The following is a 27,563-nucleotide window of genomic DNA, read 5'->3' on the forward strand; positions in this document are numbered from 1 at the left end:
CTGCTAATAATAATTGATAGAAATAAAAGGAGATAATGATCCCACATGAGAAGCAGGATACAGAGCAGACTCATAGAATGACAAATACCCTAAACAGCACTCTGGCCTCAGAATCAGCCCTTAAGGCATTCAGATCTGGCTAAAAAGCCCATGAGAGTATTTCAAGCATAGAAAGCCAAGATACTGTGGCAAAAAAAATGACCTAAATGAAAGATCGCTGTGAGATTCCGGTGGAAAGAAGGGGCCATCAAAGTAGGAGGTACCTTTCTCTGAAGGGAGGAGACAAATTCCACTTTGATTATGGACTTGTCTAAATAAGGTCAGAGTTTGTGAACTCAAGAGGCTTCCATAGCCTTGGCAGCTCATGACAAGAGCCTTGAGTGATTACTGACATCATAAATAAGAGTGTAAATTATTAAATCAACAACAGGAGTCACTGTGCACTTGCTCCCCATGTAGGACCTCTGTCCTTAATGTGTTGTACTATGAGAATTAGCGGTAAAACTAGTACTCAAACAGTACTTTATACTTTGTGTATCTGTGTGGGTGCAAACTGTTGAAATCTTTACTTAGAGTTCATCTTCTGTATATAAAGATAATTAAAAATCAATCTTGATGAAGAATGGGATAGGAGAGGGAGTAGGAGATGGATGGTTTATGGGTGAGAGGGTGGTTATAGGGGGAAGAACCACTATAATCCAAAAATTGTACTTTTGAAATTCATATTAAATAAAAGTTTTCTATTAAAAAAAAGATAACATTCACTCTCTTGTTGGTTTCCAACATTCTCAAGTTGACCATAATGATCCCAACTTCTGTTTCATATCACCTCTTAGTATGCATAAAACGCTTAGTCCAGCTGGAAAAAATACAAGACTATGCAATACACTGGACTCATATTTGGCCAAATTTATGGAGTGCAATCAATTTAGAAACAATGCTTTCAATTCCCTCTTCAATTCCCTATGTATCTTGGAACAACTTCCTATTAGCTAACATGATGTTTTCTTCACTTACCAGAACTATCTCCTTTTAACTAATGTGATGTTTTGACTTTGGGTTTAGTATGTTTTAGTACAAACATGCAGGGACAAATTCTTCAGTTGAATACATCTAACAGATGTATTCATGTTTCATGTTCACTTGATCCAATTCTATTTCCAAACAGTTCTTATCAGTCTGTTTTGTTATAGTCTCAGGGCTACTACTCTAGGTCTAAGCCACTAGCATAACAAGCCTGATTCCAACAAACTCCTCAACGAGACTCTCTGCTTTTTCTCTGATACCTACCCATCATTTTCCACCACTGCTAAGAGAAGTTTTGTATAAAACTGATGGCATATCATTACAGTGAGAATTAAGTCCAAACTTTTTACCATAATTATATACCTGCTATCTGAAGTGCCCAGCTTGCCCCTCCAGTTTCATCTCACACCAGTTTTTGCCTCAGCCTCTACACCCAGCCACACATGTGACCCCATCTCAGGAGCTCCATGATTGCAGCATTCATAGCCAACAGCAGGAATCACTTTATCCACTTTAATTACCATGCTCCTAGTCTCCACATGAGTACCATAAATACACAGCAACTAGCATATGGTCTGTGCTTAATAAATATTTCCCAAATGACTCAAGACTAGTGTTTTTAATGTACCTACATTACACATAAATGAGACTGATTAAGGTCTGAATACGATAATATGATCATCTTCATGTAGTTTTCCTGCAATTGTAACAACCATTCCCACAGCAATGTACATATTTTTCCACTTTGCATTTTTAGTTCCAGAACAGTGTTTACAAATGTATCTCATCTTTATAAAAATAAACCTCTAAATCATTTAAAATGTATTGATAATTGGTGTTGCCAGAACTATTTCACAAAACATAGCATTTTAATTATGTAGTAATATACAATAGACAGCACTGCATCAAGGTCGTGACAGAGAGAAATGCAAGATTTCCTGAAATGTTTATAGGAAAATTAGCCATATTTACTTTAATGAGAAATTAAAAATTAAACAGGTATGTAATAAGAAACACTAAGCAGCTAGAACAAACAAAAGAAACAGAACTCATATCTTGGAAAACCAATGTGTCTCAAGGGGGACAGAATGAAGTAAAATGTAGAAAGAAAATAATTATAGTGATTTTTAATTCTACTTACAGAGCAGAAAAGATTCCATCATTATCATTTTCCAAAGCAGTATATATCTCAATTTTCAGATTTAAATGTTCAATAAGAATTGAGACCATTAAATTCCAAGAACATATACCAGTTGTAAATTCTATTCCCAACTTGGAGTGTGATACTAATCAAATTAATTTCACAAGAAAAAAAAAAAGGAAACTACAGTCTTGTACTACAGCTTACCCAAAAAATTCTGCTCTGAAACTGAAGTTTCCATTATTATATATATATATTTTGACAGGGAGAGTGGACAGTGAGAGAGACAGACAGAGAGAAAGGTCTTCCTTTTGCCATTGGTTCACCCTCCAATGGCCACCGCGGCCGGCGTGCTGCGGCCGGCGCATCCTGCTGATCTGAAGCCAGGAACCAGGTGCTTTTCCTGGTCTCCCATGCGGGTGCAGGGCCCAAGTACTTGGACCATTCTCCACTGCACTCCAGCTGGCCTGGAAGAGGGGCAACGGGGAAAGAATCCGGCACCCTAACCAGGACTAGAACTGGGTGTGCCGGCGCCGCAAGGCGGAGGATTAGCCTAGTGAGCCACGGCACCGGCCCCCATTATTATATTATTATAAGTGCAATGAGTCCTAAAATTATTCATTGAAATCTTCTTAAACTGTGATTTTTGTTTTTAAGACTCAATAAAAAGATTATTACATATCTGAGAAAGATTAATATTACTCATGTCATTACTACTGTTTTTTATACCTTTGGTAAAATACATTTAACAGTTTCATATATTTTAAGTATACTTTCTTCAAAAGCGTAGGGTAAACTATAGGCTTGTCGAAATCATTTGGCAACAAGTACCTATCAAAGACCTCCTATTAATTGGGCTCATACTTTGCTAACAATATCTAGCTTTCTAGATGTTAAAGCTATGATTTTTAAAAATTGATATAATTCACAAACCATAAGATTCACTTCATTAAATTATAAAATTCAGTACTTTTTAGTATATTTATAAGATTGTGCAGCCATTACTAATATCTGTTTCTAGAATTTTCATAATCCACAAAAATGAGAATCCTATTCCCAGTACCAATCACACCCTACCCCTCAACTTTGCTTCCCTCAGTGCCTGGCAACAACTTGACTAATTCTTCCCTTCCCTGCAGGGATCTGCCTATTTTGAACATGTTGTATAAATGAAATCATATAACATGTAGTCTTTTTTGTCTGTTTTCTTTTCCTTAGAAAAATGTTGTTAAAGTTCAGCCATGTTGTATTAAGTCTTAATACTTTTGTTTCTCTTTATGGTGAAGTATTGTGTCATTATATAGATATAACACATTTTGTTTACCCATTCATCAGTTGAAGGACACTTTAGTAGTTTCCACCTTTTGCTTACAATAAATAGTGTTGTTATGAACATTCATAACATTCATATAGAACTTTTGTAGGAGCATGCTTTCAGTTCTCTTAGGTATATAGCTAGGAGTGTAAGTGCTGGATCATAAGGTAACCCTATGTTTAACTTTTTGAGGAACTGCCAAATTATTTTACAAAGTTCTGCATCATTTTACATTTGTTCCCTCAGCAGTGTACAAAGGTTTTAATTTTGCCACATCCTTGAGAATACCTGCTTTCATCCATCTTTTTGATTATAGCATTCTAATGGGTATAAAGTGGTATTGATTAGCATTTCCTTAAAGGCCAATGACAATGCGAAAATGCTTACATTTTCATGGTTAACATACAATATAAGCATACACATGCTCACAAGCATACAATCTCAATCTCTCTCAAACTCCCCCCCCCTTCTCTCCTCTCCCATCATTCCTTCCTCCCTTTTTCTGAAATAATTTAACAAGTTCAGATCAAGAGGAAGCTCCAGAAAGAAAGGTGAAATATTTAGATTTTTAAAAATTAAATGTTTTTTCATGTGAACAAAGAAAATATTCTGGTTAAAGTGCTAAGACTATAGCCCTCATATTCACCTGTTATATGGTATGCTGAAAGGGAACATGGATATGCTTCAATGATAGGGCATGGCTTAGGCCAACACATATAACTATAAATACAATAATTCAACTTGAAAAAAACAGATGGCTGGTATGATTTACACACACAAAGCAAAAATGCCATGGAAATAGCAAACTATCCATTCTAAACATGAAAATTTCCTTTTTTTTTTAATTGTAAGAGTTAAACATTAAGCCAGCGCATCATTAATAGCACATTAACTCAGTCAAAATATACACAAAACATTAGATTTATGTTTTTCTCTTATTCTGTTTCAGCATGATCTCCTTTCTCTGGGAATAAAATGAATTAAAGTATTTCTTCTTACTCCTGTAACTCTCACCCAATTCATATCATTCGGGACTTTGGGGCCAAACTCTAAAAATTGTTTTCTCTTCTTGTTAACTATAGAACCAATGAATGAGAACATTTTAGTCTAGCACAATAAAATTTATTCTTTCAATACAACTTCTTAGCAAAATTTTCTTTTTCCTAAAGATATATTAGCTTCTTTAGGCCCCAAAAACCTCAATTATGAAATGCATATTTTAAGATAGTTATTAAAATAACAAAATGGTATAGCATAATATGCATTTGCATTTAGTGAAAAACACGAATTTATTAATTGAACACTCACTAAGTAATCTGTTTTCTCTTCCAAATTCATGCATGCATTTCAAATAGATTCCTATATGTTAAACATGGTTGTATGAATAACACATAAGTTATGCTTAGTATTTACATAATATAATAGCAGATGGTATGGCTTCACATCATTAAACCACGTTCCATTAACCAGAATGCATCATCTACCTAAGTTGATTAGTAAATAGGGAGACCTAGGGGTAAAATACGCAGTCTTTGTCAGATAGCATAATTGTTTGATGACAAGTTGCACACAAATGCCAGTTTTTCTGGCCATCTACATCTGCTAAATGGCATTCTGAGCTACATCAAAGAGAATCAAAGGTAGAGGTCTCTATTTTCTTATTTCACATTAAAGGCAGAGATACAAAGAAGTGAAGAAAATTAAATGAATGAAAACTGACTTCATGAATAAAAAATGAAAACTGGAATCAAATTATATTAACAAGATAATGGGAATGGAGTCTTTTGAATCCTGTGACAGAGTAATTACATTCCAGTATCTATTCACGGAAATAGCTTGGACTCTATTCCTGTAAAATTTCAGGATTAAGAGTATTTTCTCCATTTGAGGGCTGCTGGGATCTTTACTACAATGGTTCCCCAAGCTCATACACTTCATCATTATAATCACATTAAGAAACTGTCTCACTCAGCTTAACACAACCATTAGATTACCTCTCTGATGCCAACTGGCTAAATCTTTCTGGCTTTAAGTTAGCAGATATCAAGTTTCTAAGACATATAACTTCCTCATTCCTTATTTTCTTCATGCCACCATCTCCCAAAATGAATACAAACACAAAATTTTCCATCCATTGGAGAGGACAATATCTAACTGTCTTTCACAATAGCCTGCCTTAAGTAGCAATGTTCTCCATGTAAAAGACATACGCAAGCAGGAAACATGAACTGTGAGAAACCAGGATTTATGGCAACCAAACAGACATAAGAAGGCTGCTCCAGGCAAGTGGAGAGACCATCAATAAGGGCATGCATTATGTGGTGACAGATATCACCAAATGCCAGGTCATTATCACCTTATACTCCATCCCAATCTACGTATATACAATGCCTGATTCAATTTGCTTAAAATCCAATTTCATCATGTTATCCCCTTTCCCTGAAATCCATCAAATGGCTTTCTATACTTTGTCATCAAAAGACTGAATAGTGTCATGGTTAACAGTACAGACTCTGAAGTCAAAAACTTGTCTGGGGTCAAATTCTGACTTAACTCGTTAGGAACTGTATGACCTTAGGTGGCTTCTTAAATCATGTGTGCCTAAGTTTCTCTTTATAAAACAGACACTAAGTAATAACAAGAGCTGCCTTATGTAGAACATGTAGAATATCTTGGACCCTTGCCCCATGTGGGAGACCTGAAGAAGCTCCTGGCTCCTGGCTTTGGATTGGTGCAGCTCCAGCCATTGTGGCCAATTGGAGACCGAATCAGCGGATGGAGGACCCTTCTCTCTCTCTCTCTCTCTTTCTCTCTCTCTCTGTCTGCCTATCCTTCTCTCTGTGTAACTCTGACTTTTGAATAAATAAATCTTAAAAAAAATAAAAACCTTTATTGCCATCATCTGATCAACCTCAAACTCTTCAGCATAAGCATCAAGATCTTACATGTACCTGACTTTCAATAATAGCTAATATTTATATAATTATAGTTAAAAAGTAGTTGCATATAATTTGTTTCAATTCACTTAATTCTCACAATCAAAATTTGTTCCATTTCATCTACAAGTTGGTCTACCCAGTGGTTGCCAAGAAAACCCCTTAACTACCCAGCTACTCACTGTGAACCATGTTCTAGTTTCCTATAGGAGAAGTAGCTTGATGGAGTATCTGGCCTTGAGACTTTCTGAGGATGGTGAAATGCCAGGCCTTAGCCTTCTCTGTCCAAGGTCCTTAACACGTAAGACACTCTCCACAGATGGGCAATCACACTGGCTCTCTCACCACCAGAAGTCACCAAAGTGAATTTCACACACATCAATAGCTTATACATTAAGCTTATTCTTTATGTATACTATTCCAAATACAAGTGCTTCATTTAGTGAAAATCTTTTCAGAAATTTTTGTGTGAAACTGTGAAAGACAGAAAACCCATTTTTCTTACAAGATGACAATGCCTATATTTGGACTCAAACCCAGCTCCTCCCTCTCCACAATGCTACTCATCCGTCTAGTGCTTCCACTTTCATATCTCACAACTACTGACTGTGCCTGCAAGAGACCCCAGCAGCCAAGCCAGCCCTTCACTCAAGAAAGCCAAATCCACCTTCTGCCTTTCTACAGAAAGTAACAAATGCCTCAAGTGTTTATGTGTGGTTAAATATAAAAGCCTTTCAGATTCTAGGCTTTGATCTAGACGCAGGCCAGGAAACAGTTCAATGTTCTGTTTCATAACTAATATTTTAAAGCTTAAGTCATGAGACTAGGAATTATTTAAAAAGATGTCAGCTACTTTTATTTCATATAAATGCCTCTTGAAAGATAAACTGAAGTTTGTGAGAACTTTTTTAAAGTACAAAAAGGGATAAAAATAATGTTTCATTTTAACTCAACTGCTATTCATATTAAGGATTTCTATTCATAATATACAGTATAAATTTCAGTTACAGCTTCATGAGTGGGCCTAGTACTGTGGCACAGTTGGCTAAATTGCTACCTGTAACACTGGTATCCCATAACAGAGCACCAGTTTGAGTTCCCACTGCTCCATCTCCAATCTAGCTCCCTACTAATGTGCCTGGGACAGCAGTGAAAGATGGATCAAGCATTAGAGTCCTTGCTACCCATGTGGGAGACCCAGATGGAGTTCCTGGCTCCTGGCTTCTGTCTGGCCCAGCCCTGGCCATTTTGTCCATTTGGGGAAAGAATCAGTGGGTAAAAGATCTCTCTCTCTCTCTCTCTCTCTGTATACATATATATATTATAAATATATCAATGTTTATTTATATATTTACATATAAATATAGATACAAATATAAACCTTTGTCTTTCAACTAAATAAAATACATATTTTTTAAAGGCCCAACTTAATGAGTGAGAAAAACAGGGATTAAACAAGTGAAAGTTTCACTGATCTGCACATCTCAAGAAGCAGCTGTGACCTGACAGATGTAATTCCTAATATCCCGGGAACCCACCGGGGAAACTACTGAAGTTGCTGTCGACCCAGAACAGAATTCCACGAGAACATAATGCAGGGAGAGGAGAAAACCTACGGTGACTGTGAAGGTTCTGATGCCATCTATGCCAGCTTGATATCTCCTGATGGTCATGAATTTATCGTAAAAAGAGAACTATGCACGAACATCAGGAACAATTAAATGCCAAGTGGTCTGGTCAGTTCGCTGAAAACAAAACCAATGAGGTCAGTTTTATGGAGATTTCTTCACACACGCTATCAAAAGTATGCATGTATTTTACCTATAAGGTTTGCTACACTAACAGCTCCACCGGGATTCCCCAATTCCCAACTGTACTCAAAATTACACTGCAATTGCTGATGGCTATAAACTTCATTAAATAAAATAAATTAATAAACTGTTGGCTCTTTCAGCATTTAACGCTGGTAGTTCACTTAGTAATTTTTTGCTATATAGCATGTTGGCTGTACGCAGTTGAACTCTGAAGTTCATTGCAAAGCAGATTCTGTTCTTCTGCAGAGCAATCAGAGCTGAAATCTGCTTCCTACATTAACAAATTAAACACATTTTCACAAATAGAAATAAACAGCTGTGGCAATTCACAGATGGCTTTACCATCCTTTGGATGACTTTTAAGATGAAAGCAATGACGATATAGTTAATGCTGAACTTTGAGCATAAATGAACATGTTCTACAGGTGAAATAATGGGGCTAAGTATTCTTATGTTTTTAGTGTTTTTTTAAAAACCTATTCTGATCTTATAGCTGTCAATAGCATTACTACAGTCATGCAAGTAATCACATTATAAAAATGTAACATATAAACTTAGCCAAAACATTGATTTTTATCTCATATAAAAGTTGGAATTTTGTATACATCTTTTGATGAACTGAAGTATTATTTAAGCATTAAAAAAGTGAAAAATTTTGACACAATTTAGAAAAAGGCTTCTTTTTATGAAAGTAAAATCTTACTAAAAGAGGGGGCGGCACTGTGGCACAGTAGGTTAAAGCTGCAATCTACAGTGCCAGCATCCCATATGGGCAGTGGGGCTGCTCCACTTCCGATCTAGCTCCATGATACTGTGCCTGGAAAAGCAGCAGAGGATGACCCAGAAGAGACTCCTGGCTTCTACCTGTCTTGGCCCAGGTCATTGTGGCCATCTGGGGAATGAACCAGCAGATGGATGGTCTCTCTCTCTCTCCTCTCTTATCTTGCTAACTCTTTCAAATAAACAAATAAATCTTAAAAAAAAAAAAAAACTTACTAAAAGAAATACCAAAAGAGAAAAGTTACAGCAATAAATTTTAACAAATATTACTTTTGGTAATTGTCTCAGTCTGGCTGCCATAACAAGGTATCATAGATTGAGTGGCTGATAAACAACAGAATTTTATATTTTCACAGCTCTGGAGATTGGCAGTCTGGAAACAGGTTCCCAGGATGGTCAGGTTCTGGTGAGGGCCCTCTTATGGTTGCAGACTCTGTCTCTGTCACTGTTGTTATATCCTTACAAGATGGAATGACAGCAAGAGGCTCTACCCTTATGTCCTAATCATCTCCCAAACAGCCCCCCCCTACTTCTTAATATCATCACATTAGATATTCTGGAATCCAAAGAATTCCCTCCATTGCATGTAGACATTTTTATAAAATTTATCTTTAAAACAGAAATATTACTGAGGTAAAACCAAGGTGCTAACTATGAAAAAGGAAGTCTAAATTAAATATGGAAAAGTGGCTTCAAAAGATATAGTCATCAATTCGAAGTCACGGAAATGCATGGCCAAGGCAACCAATGAAATCACCAAAAAAACTGTCAAGTCAGGACTAGATAATCAGCTACTTCTATCCTATAGATTCAACAAAATGCAAGAAGCAGTAAGATTGACTCAGGGTGCGTTTGGAAAGTTTAGCTCAATTTCACCTGAAAAGAAAGATGGTAGGGTAGAAAGCACAAAGGTTAACTAGAAGGCTTTAGTGATTGTCCTTGCCTTGCCACTAAGGAGGAGACTAGAATGGCCATGCACCCAAACACAAAGACAGAGATAGAGACAGAGACACAGAGAGAGAAATCTATCAATTCATTCTGGGAGAACAAAGTTTGCCTTCTTCCTGCCATGAAGAGGTCATCCCCAAGATCAATCAACAAATAGCACACTGACCATCTTTCACAAGTGAGGCAATATTATTAGGCTTGGAGAAAAATTAAAAGGGTACACTGATGTTCCTTGTTTCAAAGGGATTAAGAAGTGGCTTTATTTCCTGCACATAATCAGAGGCAACAATGCTTCACTCCCATGGAAACTAAGGATGCAGATTTAGAAAAACACAATTAAAATAATACAGAACTACCCCCACTTTCCTTCTGCCATGGCCACCAAAGCAGTCTGACAGAAGACTCTGCAGCAAAGAGCAGATCTTTTATGCACATAGATACTTTTATTCAATTACTGTTTCCCATTTCCTGGGTGGATTTCACATAAGCTTGTTGATCAGGGAGGGCCCTCAGAAAATCATATGCTGGCACAGGACCAATTCAGTAACTTTGTCTTGGATTTCCTAGGGATTAGAACATCAGGAGGGAGGACAGTGTAAAGGTCCTCTATCCTATAAAACCCACCCAGAGTTACACACATCCACCTGAGAGGCGAGGATGGCATCGCCTTGAAAGTGGGGCCAGGGCTTGCTCTTCTCTGCAATTTCCTGATGTTCTAAAGTCCAGAATAGATGGAGACATTCTGATTCCATAAATCCAATCCAACCAACTGCTAAAAAAAGAAACTGGTTGGCAGTTTTGTGATGGCAAAACAGGGTACCCTTGCTCAAAGGCATCTTTGAAGCCCCAGAAACTGAAACATTGAGTACCTAATCTTAGTTTCTGTTACCCACCTTATACCTGGTGCCTCATTAGGCATCATATCTGCCTTTAGATGTGTGCTCAGTGCCAAGTGATGGTTAAGAAGACTGGATTAGATCAACTCACTTTTTTCAGATTTATTTATTGATTTGAAAGAGTTACAGAGAGGGAAGGAAGAGAGAGGGAGAGGGAGGGGGTAGGGGAAAGGGAGAGGGAGAGAACTTCCATCTGCTGGTTCATTCCTCAGATGGACACAATGGCCAGGGCTGGGCCAGGCTGAAACCAGGAGACAAGAGCTTCTTCCAGGTCTCCCACATGGGTAGCAGGGGCCCAAGCATTTGGGCCATCTTCTGCTGTTGTTCACAGGCCATCAACAAGGAGCTGGATTGGAAGTGAAGCAACTGGGACTCAAACCAGTATTCATATGGGATGCCAGGATGGCAGGCGGCAGCTTTACCCACTATGCTACAATGCCAGGCCCAGATCAAATCACTCTTTAATGCAAACCCATTTGGCCAGTATGTAAGTTGTTTTAGCTACCTTGGGAAAATTACCTCTTCAAACCATGTCTGTTTTCCAATCTATGAAATAAGTCGGTACAAAAATTCAACTAGCATTCTCTTAATGAACATAGTTCTTTGCTGCTAGTATTACTGTTGTGCATTACTGTTTTAGCTTAGGCTTCCCCCATAACCAGACTCTGAGACAAAGGTCTCTGTGGATGTCATTCATCTGGGAGATGATCAATACACTGGCAGAGGAGGAGGGAAGTAAGACAGGGAAGGCAATGCAGAAAAAAGCATATGTATTATCAAGACAGCTGTCACTCTGGGTACCTGGAATTTAATCTCACTGGGGAACTCTGGGAGCTGATATATATATATATGTGTGTGTGTGTGTATACATATATATCAGATGATAAACATATATACATATATATGCTTCCGTGATATCCCTGCAATGGGCTAACTCCCTGTTACTTGTGTGTTGCCTAAGGAGATGAAGGGGCATCAGGGCCAGAGAAAGTACTTGAAAATAAAAGAACTGCAAGGGTTGCAGGTGAGAAACTATGGGAACACATCAAAAGCAAGGGGCATGAACAGGCCCCTGATGGTACCACTACCATCATTTCCTGTCCTAAGACATACTCCTTTACAGTCCTCTCAACTATCCAATTGCTTCCCAATCTTCAAAGCTAGCTCCTGCCCTGCTTCTTAATGTCAACACCGACTCATCTTGCAAATGCTTTCAGCAATGCACATTCCAGCAGTGCCAATCAGATATCACCAGAGGATTTTTATCCTGTCTACACCTTAGGGTTTGAAAGCAAAACTCTGGAGCCTAAATTGATCCCATTAAAAGCTGTATGTCTCTGTGCAAGTCACTTAACCTAAGCCTCAGTTGCCCTCTATATAAAATGAAGTAATAATAGTGAAACCTGATCCTAGAATTCTTGGAAATACTAAATGGCTTACAGGGGTGAGCAATCTTTTTTCTACCAAAGGTCATTTAGATATTTACAACACCATTCTTGGCCATACTAAATTGTCAACTTAAAAATTAGCCTGCTATAGATATATTGAATTCCAGGTTCCACCCCTGCTTGCCTTAGCAGTGCTAGATCAAATGATTTCACAGGCCTTATACAGCCCACAGGCCAAATGTTCCCCACTGCTGGCTTAAGACAACAAAGTGCTTAGAATAATGCCATCACACAGTAAATGATTAAACCACATGTGTTGTTTTAATTACTGAAAAAGAAATATTCATTTTATTACCAGTCTTTAGCTATTCTAAAATATCAAGATGCTGGGGTTGTAGCTCAACAGGTGAATCTGCTACTTGTGGTGACACTGGTATCCCATATAGGATACACACAACTGCTCTGCTTCTGATCCAGCTTCCTGCTAATGCACTTCGGAAGGCAGCAGAGGATGGCCCAAGTACTTGAGCCCCTGGCACACATATGGGAGACCTGAATGCAATTCCTGGCTCATGGCTTCAGCCTCGCCCAGCCCTGGATATTGAAACAATTTGGTGAGTAAACAAACAGATGAAATTTTTGTCTGTCTCTTCATCTCTTTCTGTAGCTCTGCCTTTCAAATAAATAAATATATTTTTTAAAAGTACAGATTTTAAAAAGTCAAATCAAAGTTACATACCCACATTCTTAGTTAACACTTTGTTGTGCTGCTCTTAAATGTGTAAGTGTACAATTTTATAGATGAGCATAGATTTATAACCAAAATGACCTGGATCTAGAGTCTCTGTTCTCAAATTTAACTGTGGTTCAGTTTCCAGGAAAATAAAGAATTCTTAAATTTTTATTTATTTATTTATGTGAAAGGGAGGGAGTGAGGGAGGGAAGAAGAGAGAGAGTGAGTGAATGAGAGAGAGGAATTTGTGGTGCTGGAGAGGAAGAAGGAAGGAGAGAGGGTGCTCCCATCCATTGATTCACTCCCCAAATGTCTACAACAGCCAGGACTCAGCCAGGCTGAAGCCACGAGCCCAAAACTCAATCTAGATCCCTCACGTAAATGATAGGGATCCAACTATTTGAGCTATCAGCCACTGCCTCCCAGGGTCCACACTGACTGGAAGCCAGAATTGGGAGCAAAGCCAGGATTGAAAACCACATACTTCCAATATGGAATGTAGGTATCCCAACCGGAAGAGTGTTCCTAACTTTCAATCTAACCAACACAAACTCTAGCCATTTGTCAAAACTCTCATTTAAATGTTGCAACCATTTACTGCCTCCAGTGGCTTCAATTCAAGGTAAGGGATTCTTGACTGTGATTCTCTATGTGAACCTTTCTTTCCCTAGTCCATGGTGGCAGTTTGACCTGTGACCTCAATGACCTGCCAGATATAAAAAAAAACAGCTGATGTTCAGTGTGTTTAGCTATTTTTTGATGTTGTAAGGAAGGGGATGGTGACTTCTAAGCTCTTTACCTATTAGATCTGCAACTGAAAGGTAACCCATTGTCTTCCAGAAAGAGACAGGACAATTCAAGTCTCCAAATTATTAGGACAGGCATGATCTCAATATAAAAGAAAGCAGCCAGGGCCAGCACTATGACACAATGGGTTAAAGCCCAGGCCTACAGTGCCGGCATCCCATATGGGCTCCAGTTCTAGTCTTGTTTGCTCCACTTCCGATCCCACTCTCTGCTATGGCCTGGGAAAGCAGTTGAAGATGGCCCAAGTCCTTGGGCCCCTGCACCCCTGTGGGAGACCCAGAAGAAGCTCCTGGCTCCTGGCTTCAGATCAGCACAGCTCCGGCAGTTGCGGCCAATTGGGGAGTGAACCAGTGGATGGAAGACCTTTCTCTCTCTCTCTGCCTCTCCTTCTCTCAGTAACTGTTTCAAATAAATAAATAAATCTTAAAAAAAAAAAAAAAAAAGAATTACTGATATAAAGGATTACTATCCAAACTTTCATCCCTGTGTTTTGCCAGACCACCAAAAGCCACACAGTCAGTTCTAACTTCCTTGCTTTTGAGGAATGACCTCAGCAGAAATGCATCTTATTTTGCCAGAGGTCTTGACATAGGTATTATCCAGTCATCTGCATGCTGTTGTAGAGCACCGTTCAGACTTACTGTTTGTGTAAATCTCATCAGAGCTTCATAATGCTTAATAAATGAAGTGCTTTCTTCTGCCTCAAGCTATTCAGTCATTTGGGTTTGTGTTTTTTCCCACTACAAGTTGTGTTTTATATCATGTAAAATGGTTTTTAGAAATGGGTAAATGATGTAGAAATATGTGTCAATATGGAAAATATGAAGTCAAACCAATTCAGAAAAGACCTTAGGAAAATTTCATCACCCAAACCAGGCTTTGAAAGATTAAAAATGGGGGCCGGTGCTGTGGCACAGTGGGTTAACATTCTCGCCTAGGGTGCTGGCATCCCATGTGGGTGCCAGTTCAGGACCCAGCTGCTGCACTTCCGATCCAACTCTTTGCTGTGGCCTGGGACAGCAGTGGAAGATGGCCCAAGTCCTTGGGCTCCTGCATTCACATGGGGGACCCAGAAGAAGCTCCTAGCTCCTGGCTTTAGATTGGCATAGCTCCAATCATTGCGGCCAATTAGGGAGAGAAACATGGGATGGAAGACCTCTCTTTCTCTCTCTCTGCTTCTCCTCTCTCTGTGTAACTCTGTCTTTCAAATAAATAAATAAATAAATCTTTGAAAAGAAAAGATTAAAAATGGATAAAAGAAGGCCGGTGCCACAGCTCACTAGGCTAATCCTCCGCCTGTGGCACCAGCACCCCAGGTTCTAGTCCTGGTTGGGGCGCCGGATTCTGTCCCCCTCTTCCAGTCCAGCTCCCTGCTGTGGCCCGGGAATGCAGTGGAGGATGGCTCAAGTGCTTGGGCCCTGCACCCGCATGGGAGACCAGGAGGAAGCACCTGGCTCCTGGCTTTGGATTGGCACAGTGCACCAGCCACCACGCACCAGCCGTGGCGGCCACTTGTGGGGTGAACCAATGGAAAAAGCAAGACCTTTCTCTCTGTCTCTTTCTCTCTCACTGTCTAACTCTGCCTGTCAAAGAAAAAAAATGGATAAAAGAAAAGGTATTTTATAGAGAGGAAACAGATGTGTGTGCTGTTAGCATTGAGACATAAAGCACAATGTTGTTGAGGTAAGTCTGTTTAGTCTGGGCAGTGTTGCTAGAATGCTGTTTTTGAAACAAGCAAATTTGTCCAACCTATGTGTTAGGGAACAATTTGAGCATAACACAAATTACACATCAGATGCATGCAGAAAACTGAAGCACACATCATAGAAATTCGCACTTGTACACACCTCAATAGCTACCAGCAACCTCAGTTCACAGCCTGTGATATGAGCTTCACCCACCCACATTTGCTATAGTATCCTCCTGTCCAATTTCAGATAAACCTTCTTCCACCACTTGACCGTAATTTACAAACTGCAATCCTTCTGACAGCCACCTTCCTAAAAGAAGGTCTTAACTTTCTGAAGGTAATGTGCCATTTTTAGTGTAGTACTCGTGCACTTCTTAACCATTTCACATGTGTAAAGCTGTGCCACATTATGTGGTTCATATTTAAAAAAAAATATGTACCACTGACAAAAGGTTTTTTACTGTTGTGCTTCTCACAATATTTGTCCAAAAGCTCTCTGGTCTTTACTACAGAGTGACTCTGTAGTATGGTGATTTTCAGGAACACATGAAACGTTCCAGCGGGGCTTGTCGGCTGCACTCAGTATAACATGTTTGGGAAGAAGGCTGGCCTGGTATCTGGGAACTTCTGCTATTAATCACGATTATCTCACCTCTGTTCTAGGTCACACTCTCACACTCCCCATTCTTACACCATACTTAGCAAAGTTAAAGGCTCTCAACACTCAACTATTCAACACACTCGATACACTTAACTTTCTCAGACAAATGAACCCAGAGAGGATAAAGTCTCCCTCAATCTTTCAAATATTCCCCTATTTTTCCCTCTTTGTGACTTCTGTCTGAAGAGTTGTTTTTATTTCCTTCATACTGACTTGAAAAAAAAAAAAGGATTCTTCTGATTTTGACATTTGTTTATTTGACTGTATGTCCTAAATGCGTCAAGGTATCCTGTCTGATTATAGTTATTCAAGGACACAGACAACTAAAAGCAGATGCTTTTAGTAAGAGAAGTAACTATAACATTTGGTCTGAGTATCTAATCCTGAGCGCCAATTTCCACAAAGCAATGGAAGCACAAAAATAAAAAACGAAGATCAGATGCTCTGACAACATATGCAGCTCAGTGAACAAACTGCATTTACATTCATTGTGCATGTTTCACTCCTAGACAGCATGCAAGGTCAAACTCTTAACTGTCAGTCACAATAAGCTTCTAAACTTCCGGTCAATTACCTGGTTAATAACAAAAGACAGGGCTATGACATCATTACAGTTATAATTAATTTACACAGATCGGCTTCCTGTTAATCAAATACATCTTTAAAAGCATTTAATTATTTTTCACCTAGAAAGCAACATTCAGCTCTGTTCAATGAAAAGCAATCTTGCTGAATTCAACATGAAAGGCTGTCAGGCTGCTCTAAAACATAAAGGACAAAAGGCTTCCCCGGGCACAGTGCTGCAATACAGGAGCTGTTGTCACATTCACAACAACAGAAGCACAGATGATGGATAGTACAACACATTTTAGTAGTTTCAGAACATAAAGAGGTTGTCAGGGAACTGCCAGTAAACAGATAGGCTCTGGGAAGAGAAATACCCCACAGCTTTTCGTCCAAATTCTATACAGGGTTAGCAATATTAACATACACAGTAAAGCACAGTAGTGCAGGGCTTGGTTCTTGCTAAAAGCTCCACAACACACCAGCCAGTGACCTCAGGAAGCTAACCATCAGCATCTCATTTGTAAAAGGAGATGATGCAGGCCTATTTGATTTTGTTAGGATTAAATGAAATTAAGTATATATATAAAATCAAAAGTTGTGAAATGACAGTGTTTTATCCATATAAACAAATAATTAAGGTTTTTGATTAAAATTTCTTAGAGTTTTAAAATGTTTTACAATGCAGTAATCAATTAGCATTTTCTAGGATCTCCTATGATCCTTTGTTTTTTAAGCATTATATTTTTTAAAAAAAACTATATACAGGGGTTTCTGTAAGAAAATTAAAATCAAATTATTTTTACAACTACAATAAATTGTACAGTAAAATCTCAAGAGTGTTTAATGATTGGAGGATTTAATGAGTCCTCATTTCAGGGGGAAAAACCGTTAATATGTCAGCTGGTAAAATTTTGACTTCCCTCTTCTTTTTTAAAGTGTTACAGTCTTAACAGAAATTAGCCTATATTTACACATGAAAATTAATGACTAAGAAAATGAAACAACTAGATTTTGTATATAATCTTGAATTTTGCTCCACAGCTAAGTGAATTAGTGCCAATTCCAATTCTGACCCATCATCACGTATGATTTCCAGTATCAATCATAAGCCAGTTCCTTCTCTCACAGACCACCAGTTTTAGTGTAATGAGGGCTCATTAAGGTCCTCCAACTGACAGCCCTTCAGACCTAGGTTTTTAAACCAGGAGACACACAGAGAGCAGTACTGCCAACACCCCACGATCACTCCCTTCAAGAGGATTTAAGTAATTCTATCCTCATGTTTGCTTGTTCCACACCAGATTTGTCTACCTAAAGCCCATGAAAAAGTGATAGCCACCACCACCACCCATTTAAATTAATCTGGTGTAAGACTTGATTGTGAATTATTTATGCAACTGAAATCCCCCCTGAACAAGAACTAGTCAAGAGGCAGGAAAGCATAGCAGACTTTAAAGGTATGTCATGTTCCCACAAAGCACATGAGACTTCCACAAATTACCAGGTGATAAGGGACAGCTTAGTGTTTTTTTACCTGCCTGCCTGCTACTAACACCTCATTCTGTGAGTAACGGGAATCTGCCTTCCACTCCCATTGATAAGGTGGGGGCAGTGGGGGAGGGGGGGAGGGGTGTGGAAGGTGAAGAAGCCCTATCAATCAAAAGTGCCCTTTCTGAAACTGACTCAAAAGTGAGAGTGACCAAAGTTGGAATAACAACTCTCTCCTCAGAATTTAAAACATGTACAGAAACACCACAACCAATAACTTTTCGAGGTAATTGAGCATTACCTTGAGCTTTCCTGATCTATCAAGTCCACCTAATCTTCAAGAGTGCAGCTAAGGGGCCAGCACCGTGGCTCACTTGGTTAATCCTCTGCCTGCAGAGCCGGCATCCCATATGGGTGCCAGGTTCTAGTCCCGGTTGCTCCTCTTCCAGTCCAGCTCTCTGGTGTGGCCCGGGAGTGCAGTGGAGGATGGCCCAAGCACCCACATGGGAGACCAGGAAGAAGCACCTGGCTCCTGGCTTCGGATCTGCGCAGCACCAGCTGTGGAGGCCATTTTGGGAGTGAACCAACGGAAGGAAGACCTTTCTCTCTCTCTCTGTCTATAACTCTGTCAAAAAAAAAAAAAAAAAAAAAAAAAAAAAAAAAAAAAAAGGAGAGTGCAGCTAGCTGTACTCTAGATGTACAATTTGGGACATGCTCAAGCTGACTTGCCCCAAATAGTAGAGTTAGAAACATACCAGGGGACTCCAATTTAATCCCATCAAGGTGGCATGTACCAATGCCATCTCACCAGTCCAAGTGATCAATTTCAGTTCACAATTGATCATAATGAAAGGACTAAGAGTCAAAGGAAGCACATAAACTAGTCTAGTACTTGCTAATACTAACTGATAGAATAAATAAAGGGGAGAGTGATCTAACATGGGAAGCGAGATACTCAGCAGACTCATAGAATGGTGGATGTCCTAAACAGCACTCTGGCCTCAGAATCAGCCCTAAAGGCATTCCGATCTGGCTGAAAAGCCCATGAGAGTATTTCAGGCATGGAAAGCCAAGACACTCTGGCAAAAAAACAAACAAACAAACAAACAAACAACAAACCCTAAATGAAAGATCTCTGTGAGATCCCAGTGGAAAGAACAGGTCTTCAAAGAAGGAGGTACCTTTCTCTGAAGGGAGGAGAGAACCTCCACTTTGACTATGACCTTGTCTAAACAAGATAAGAGTCGGTGAACTCAAAAGGCTTCCATAGCCTTGGAAACTCATGACTGGAGCATAGGGAGATTACTGATGCCATAAACAGGAGTGTCAATTTGTTAAGTCAACAACAGGAGTCACTGTGGACTTACTCCTCATGTAGGATCTCTCTCCTTAATGTGCTGTGCATTGAGACTTAATGCTATAATGAGTACTCAAACAGTATATTTCGCTTTGTGTTTCTATGGGGGTGCAAACTGTTGAAATCTTTACTTAATGTACACTAAACTGATCTGTGAAAAAAAAAAAAAAAAAAAGAAGAAATTATCAATTCCCAATTTGACTCTCACTGGGATTAAACATGACAATAGGTCTGATCTGATTTCATCATCATTTAAAAAATCATCTATTATTTTTCACTTTATGTTTGTGTGGGAGCAAACTGTTGAAATCTTTACTTAATGTATGCTAAACTGATCTTATGTATATAAAGAGAATCGAAAATGAATCCTCATGTGAATGGAAGGGGAGAAGGAGTGGGAAAGGGGAGGGATGCGGGTGGGAGAGACGATATGGGGGGGAAGCCATTGTAATCCATAAAGCCGTACTTTGGAAATTTATATTCATTAAATAAAAGTTAAAAAAAAAAAAGAGTGCAGCTAGCTGCTGAACCCAAAAATAGTGGTTATATAGGCTGTATTTCAATAGTCTGTTCTTCCTAAAGCCAGCAGTATGAGCAACCTTCTGCATAAATCAGGCAAAGTCCTCTCAAACTCATATACTTAGTGTATAAACTTGGACAATGGATAAGGAATGTTAATTCAAAAGGAAAAACCATCTAGTCTAAAATTTGTCTTCTATTTGTGTAAAGCTAATGTTTATGAAGACAACTTCTAATTATTGAAGTGATTTTCTACACATTGTAGCTCCCTGCCTGTTCTTCATTGAAAATAAGATTAGTCTACACATGAAATCATGAAATAAATGCTTCTGCCTAGAACTTTAGAAACAATGAATCACCTTGATTCATCCATTTAAAAAGAAAAACAATGGAATCAGAGGCTTCTTCAAGCTCGTAGCATTTAGAAAGGAATATGAAAGTGAAGAAAGAGAAAAAAAAGGAAGGAAGGGAGCAAGCAAGCAGCCAGGTAGAAGATGGAGGGGGGACAAGGAGAGAGGGAGGGAGCAACAAAGAAAAAAGAGGGGAAAAAGGGAGGGAATATCATTATTAAAATTGTATCTATGAACCACATTGGATCTGTTCTCTCTGTATTAACCCCACATTAACACAAAAAAATAAGTATCAGATGATAAGGATGGTTTTAAAATCCCAATTGTTTATTGTTGGCAACAAGAAAAACGTTCTGCAAGCTTCTCTGCAGTGAGATTCCCCCCCCTCACTCTGTTGCCAACACACTGTTCATGAACATACATCATCACATTTCTCCAGTATGAGCCCAGAAAATAAAGCAATAAATGTGAAACTCTAGCAACAAGCATTAAGCATGTGATTTTTAGATCTCCCTATACTTCTTCATTTAGTAAACATGTGAGCATCTACCATGGGACAGGTGGTGTCCTTTCAGGAAACCCTAGCCTAGAAAGAGCAGCAAAAACACACAAAGAGCAACATCACCATGTGAAGAACTGTAGTAGGACTGAATATAAAGGTGCATGAAGTGTGCAGAAAACAGCCAAAAGTTTTAAAGTGGTATATGGGATATAGAGAAAGAAACAGATAGAAAAGGAACACATAGGGTGGCTATTCTCCTGCAAGAAATTAGAAGGAAGATTAAATGACCCTTAAAAATATATCCTCAAAATCAGTGGAACCAGGACAAGCATTTGGGCTAGTGGTTAAGATGCCTGCATCCAGCATTGGAGTATCTAGGTTCGAGTCCTGCCTCTGACTCCTGAATCCAGTTTCCTGCTAAAGCAGATTCTGGGAGGTAGCCATGACAGCTCAAGTGATTGAGCTTGTTACACATATTTGGGGAGTGAACAAGCAGATGAGATATCACTCTCCCCCAACCCCTCTCTCTCCTCTCTGCCTCTCAAAAAAAAAAAAAGAGAGAGATTATTTATAAGTCATCATTTGGTGAACATGTAGAAATTTAGAAGGTGGAAATTTAGAAAGCTAAAAGTTCCTTTACAATACAAAATTAACATGCCCTGAAGGAAAAAAAAAAAAAAGGAATTCTCCTTTAGTAAGTAAACATTAAGAAATGGACTACATGGGAGTACACACAATATCTACTTCCACATTTGTTCAAATTTAGATGTAACTGATTCTTTACAACATATATAATTGCAAAATGCTGGTACTTGTAACAAAAGATAGTGGTAAAATCTCTTTCATTATGTGGCTCAAGAGACTTTTCTCCAAGGGAAAACAAAAACACAAGTTATACATAGGTGACCTCACCCCCACATACCCCTCTGTATTATCTACATAAAATGGAATTCATTGTAATATGTATATAAATTTCATTACTATCACCATATCATGACTTTGGATAAAAAATGCATAACAAGTTAACAGCATGGAGAAACTGCTGTTGGTGTAATGACAACATTCCTAGAGTAGAAGTGAGAAGACTTAGGGTCAAATACGAATGCCATCACTTCTAAGTACGTGGCTTGAGCAAATCATACAATCAACTCTGCTGAGCTTTTTTCAATCCATAGTTGGAAAAAATTCTCCTTATCTCCTGGAGTCATTGTTGAACAATAAATCAAATAGCAGGTTACATGAAAGCATGCAGCATATCACTAAAGGTTGCTTTTCATTCTCTTTTCCTCTCCAAAACATAATGAACCTCCATCCCTGTGCCCTCCCCAAGGAACTAGATTTGATTGCTTTGTAATTATGATGTGCATGTAACAGTGTCCAAAAAACTAGATGGTAAATAACACCAACATGCAAACCTGAATGCACACATTGTCAGTAGGCTATCATCTAGATCCCTAAGGGCTCTTGCACACTATCTATTGTGTCCCAGAAACCTGATACCTTTGCTTTTCTCAATACAGCCAAAATTATCCATGGGCTTTGACATATCACCATCATGATTTTGCACAGAGCAGCTGGTTGATTGAAAGTGACTTCCCCTCCCCCACACTCCAGCTGTCACCAGGAAACCCTTCTCAATGTGTGAAAAAGACTATGTAATATTACTACTACCATTATTAATAACAATCTAACAAATGCTTAGTGCTTGAAATTATTTTGCTATGAAAGCTCACTATTAACTAAAAATTGGGTCTTTAAAAAAGACACTTTACCATATAAATGCAGGCCAGCTGCTTTTATACAACAGAAAACGTGGGATGATAAACACAAGTAATACTGTATATTTCCTTTGACTCCTTTTTTCTTTTTCCCTGAGTCATTTGCAATGCTAAACAATAGTCAGTTAAAATACTAAATAGCTTTTAATAGTCACACAGCTGTCACAACTTAGGATTTTTTAGGAAGATGGATTTCTCATAATGTGCACAGAATCCTATTTTTGTAAAATATGGGTCAGACTGAGGGCTGGATTTTTTTAAGTAATAACTTACTCCCATGTACAAAAAGCCATGCATATGTTGACACTGTAGAAAACCCTGGGAATTGTCTTTAGAACATGTTGGCAAATCCCACTCACCAGAATTCTTTATGATATTACTTTTAGGTAGGTGTAACTCAGAATCAAGAGTTTATGTTCTTCAACTGCACAGCTTCTAACGTTTCTCAGCTCCTGAGATTTAAAGGTAAGATTTTCATTTAAGGACACTCCCTGCTAAAAACACCTGAGGACCAATGCTTTGATTAATATAACCAGCATTTAAGGAAACCTATTTTTTAAGGAATCACTTCTATCCTTTTAAGTTTATTTAAAAATATCCATATATGCACGTCTAATCTGACATAACTGAATACACTATTTCTTTTCACGCATCACCATATCACAATACATTGTCACGTAAACAAAGTATGACCTAGTACAAATCCTTTCAAGTACTTGCTCGTATATTCCTAGGCAATATACACCTACATAAAGATACACAAGATTCTTTTATCATTTTTTAAAAAATAAAACATAAAGCTTCTTTCTCACTTTGCTACCATTAAGTATTCATATTGAAAAATATTAACTATGAGTGTTCAGGCCTAAGAATACTTTCTTATTTTTCGGTGTATATTTTCAGTGAAGTCTCCCCTACCACAGTGTCCCTTTTATAGCTGATGGTCCCCATTAACTAACTGAAGATACTGAAATACTAGTCATTGCCTGATCTTGGCCTTCTGGGAAACTCCCTAAACAACTTACGGAAGTTGTTCCTACACAAAATGAGATCGGTGCTGCTCAGAGTCTCTGTTTTCTCCATTTGCTTTCTCTCATTCACAATAATGTGAAGGCTTTACCTCTGCACTTCAGCATCTTTTGCTTAAAAAGAAAAGCTATGCTATTAGTACAATTATCTCATTTCCAAAATTATTAGGAGTTATGAATGGGATACAGTTAGGCTTGAGTTGATACTCTTCCCCCACCCCCACCACGCAACATGAACATCTGTTGAGTCTCCAGCCTTATACTCTATATGTAGACTATGCAATCTTGCATTTAATTCAATGGTGTGACTCCTACTTTACAAAAGACATTAAAACTGGGAGGATGTTAATTTATCCAAAGTACACCACCAGTACATAGTGGAAACAAAACAGGGTTTGCCTGATGCAAAACCACTGTTGCAGACCTGCCTCTCTGATACACAGAACAAGAAAATATTCAGTGTTCTTCAAACACAAGTATCTCATGATGGGTCAGTATGACTTTGGTGGTAGCTCTAACTACTTATAGAAGTTGAAGCCCAAAGTGACTGATGTTCATCTGCAGACTCTCCAACCCACAATATCCGGGAGCCACGGCATGGCCTGGGGAGCACCGTGGTCCATGAAAATGACAATGCTGCATAGGCCACGGTTAGGCACTGACCCTTCTCAACACTGCCATGAGCCTAGGCTTTCACAGCAGCTGCTTTCAAACCCTGAGAATTTCTTTCTCCTCCAACAGCGTCCTCCCAGCCCAGCCAGAAAAGGGAAAGGAAAAGTTGTAAGATAACACTATATCTGACAAGCTCAGAAAACTACAAGTTGAGAGCAGTCTGACTTAACTCCCATAATGCTCCCCGCAAATGAGAGTTTTGAGAGTGGACAGGAAGCCTGCTTTGCTGTCATGGAGCTGTGTCACATATGGGAAACAAAGATAAGAACAAAAACATCTTCAGCCTGGGCTTGCACGGCACTGTTCCGTAATTCTTCTTAATCTAAGGCAAGTGCTTACTTCTGGTCTTTACCCAATTCTGCATTAGAAGGGGTATAACTAAGATGAAGAAACCAGAAGCCCAAAGGAATAAAAACACTCTTTAAACCATCACCGATGCTATTCCTAAAAATACTACAGCCACAATGGCACTGGTATCCGGCCTACTGTTGTAAATTTTAATTGGATATCCTGCATCCGACCACCTTTCTGAGAATCCAGAAGTCAAAAGATAAAATGCCCTCAAAGTAGTGGTCAAAATATCCATGCACAACAACCCTAACCCAATAAGGAATGCTTCCAGTGCAATCTATGTCCTTACTTCAGGCAGTAGTAACAAGTTATTTAATAGTATCTGATCTTTGTTTCTATGTGAGCTAGTGTTAAAAACTTGTCCTGCACTTCTACATGGAATACTACTTAGACCTATGAAGTAACATTTAAGTAACTTGTCCATGGTTCTACAACTAAAAGTACTTCCTTGCAAATTCCATTATCTGTGACACCTCAATGGGTGTTTTTTAGCACTAGGCCAATAGTTCTCAAACTGAAGCGCATAGCTGCTCTGGGACTAACTGCATTGGCATCCGTCTAACACAGATTTCCAATTCACCAGGTCTGGCGTGAGACTCAAAAATCTGCATTTCCAACAAGTTCCCAGATGATGCTGATGGCTACTAGTTCGAGGACAACTTAAGAATCAATGCATTGCTTTCCCAAACCATGCCAGTCAACAGTAAACTAGAAGCCTTTAAAGTTTATTAGAATCAAACTAAAACACATATACATTTGCGAAATCAGCCAAATATATATTTTTTTAAATAGCAATTTCAAAGAACTAAAACAAAAGTGGGGGTGGGGGTCTGGGTGTCATCGACTATACTGAAAGGACCCACACACTTTGCTAACGAAATTATAGCTTTGCAATAATTCATTTTTGGAGTAACCCTAAATCGTCAAGACTTGGGGGAAAACCACTCATACGATCCGTGTTTTGGAAAAATTCTATCCAGAGGCTTTTAAGGCTGCGCAGAAAGGGTTAAATGCGGTTGGGTGGACTTCCTGACCCCCTGTAAGGGGAAAACCGCCACGCACCGGGTCACAGGGAGCGAAGTTACTGTCCCGCGAGCGCCTGAAACCGCGAGTGCGCAACGCGCCTTTAAAACTTCTGCTTTCCGCAGCAAGCCTTCACAGCGGCCCCAGCGCCGACCCCAGGCGCGGGCGCCTCCCACCACCTCTGGGGTGAAGCAGAGGCCGGGCGAGGACCACCCGGGTCCTCCGGAAACGCCCTCGCGGCTCCCAGACCCGCGCTAGCGCCCAGAAACGGGGCGGCCGCGCCCCCACCCCTGCCCGGGCCCGGGACCCCAGGAGGCGCCGACGGCCCCCCGACAGCCCCGCAGCCCAGCCGCCGGCGCCCACACCTGGAAGCGCGAAAAGACGACACAAACGCGGCCAAACAGACGCAGACACTCACGCTCTCTACGGCCCGCCTGCGTCCCCACGTCTCCGTGCGCACGTACGTCATCACGCACGGACGCCCCATCCCGGACGCTGCCGCTCCGCGACGCCGGCAGGGCCGCGGGAGGAGGCGTGGGCAGCCGGACGAGGCGGCTCGCGGCCGGGGTTGGGGACTGCGAGGCCTGCGAAGCAGAAGGCCTGGCTGCGGCGCGGGGGCCAGGACTTCTCCCGGGCTCTGGAAGCAGCGCTTGTACCTTCCAAACGCCTTGGGAGACGTGGCCGGTGTTCCTCGGTGGCTTGCGTGACTGCGGCGTGCATTAGGGGAGACGGTGGAGGGGGAGAAGCCGGCAAGGCAGGTGCCTTTGCCAGGCGAGTTACCGCCGAAAAACTGCCCTTCGGGGCCCCGGCGCAGCCGCAAGCCCCTGGGCTACCGGATGGAGCAGCCCTGTGCCGCCCGTCAGGTGGAGCGTGGGACAGACCCCCACCTGCGGCCAAACGAGGGCGTGGGCCCGGGCCGCGCCCCCGGAGCCCTGGTTCTGATCTGCCCACTCGAAGGGTGTTTGGGTTAAGTGTTGCCAACTTATTTGCCACTTGAATTGCCTCCCGCTTGATTCTGGAACCAGGTTTATGTTCAGCGGTGGGAGTCCAGCATCGCGGTGCTGTGTTTATTTCATATAAGGGGAAGACGGTCCTGCTGTTTGGGGTGGAATGTCCTAATGTCCACCGAAACAAAAACTGGCTAAAGCAGAAGAGCTTATCTTTTTAAAGATTTATTTGAAAGAGTTGGGGAGGGGGCAGAGAGAGGGGTCTTCCATACGCTGGTTCACTCTCCAAATGACTCCCAAGGGCTGGAGCTGGACCAGGCAGAAACCAGAAGCCAGGAGCTTCTTCCAGGTCTTCCCATGTGGGTACAGGGGCCCAAACACTTGGACCATCTTCCGCTGCTTTCCCGGGCCATTAACAGGGAGCTGGATGGGAAGTGGACCAGCAGGGACTTGAACCGGCGTCCGTATGGGATGCTAGGATTGCTTATCTCTTGTCAGTGTATTTTTGGAATTTTAAATTTAAGTAACGATTTGGTTACTGTACGGGATATGCCAGTCTATACGTAGATACACAGGATATATAAAGTATCACAAGCTTTCAGGTGGCAAGACTCTTAGAGAATCGCAACTATGTTTAAGGCCACCAAGAAACACACCAAACACCTGAGTAAGAGAAAGGGCTTATTGACAGGAACCCCGAGGAGGGGAGTGAGAGGAGGGGGAGAGGGAGAGAGAGAGAGAAGGGTAGAACTTGTGCGTGAAAGAGCAACCACTCCTGTTAGGGTGGGGGTGGAGCTGACGCTTGGAGTTGGGCCTTTTAGTCACCTGACATCTAGTGGGCCAGGC

The 27,563-nt window shown here is 40.2% G+C and overlaps 1 protein-coding gene and 1 pseudogene across 21 annotated transcripts in view; one reads left to right on the top strand and one right to left on the bottom strand.

Annotated features, from left to right (window-relative positions):
• Nucleotides 1-26,261, bottom strand: part of RHBDD1 (rhomboid domain containing 1) — a 230,045-nt gene extending 203,784 nt beyond the window's left edge. For 11 of the 21 annotated variants that reach the window (XR_011387078.1, XR_011387077.1, XR_011387076.1 and 8 more), the window contains exon 1: nucleotides 26,189-26,261. The gene's annotated coding sequence lies outside the window, so the exon portion shown is untranslated. Of the gene's footprint in view, nucleotides 1-23,055; nucleotides 23,149-26,135 lie in introns of all 21 variants that reach the window. The other 10 variants (XR_011387073.1, XM_008259251.4, XM_008259248.4 and 7 more) reach the window with 4 other exon arrangements.
• On the top strand, nucleotides 8,011-8,342 carry LOC108176942 (elongin-C pseudogene; annotated as a pseudogene).
• Nucleotides 26,262-27,563: the final 1,302 nt, after the last annotated feature.

The sequence above is a fragment of the Oryctolagus cuniculus genome, chromosome 3 (genome assembly GCF_964237555.1).
Source record: "Oryctolagus cuniculus chromosome 3, mOryCun1.1, whole genome shotgun sequence".
NCBI lineage: Eukaryota > Metazoa > Chordata > Mammalia > Lagomorpha > Leporidae > Oryctolagus > Oryctolagus cuniculus.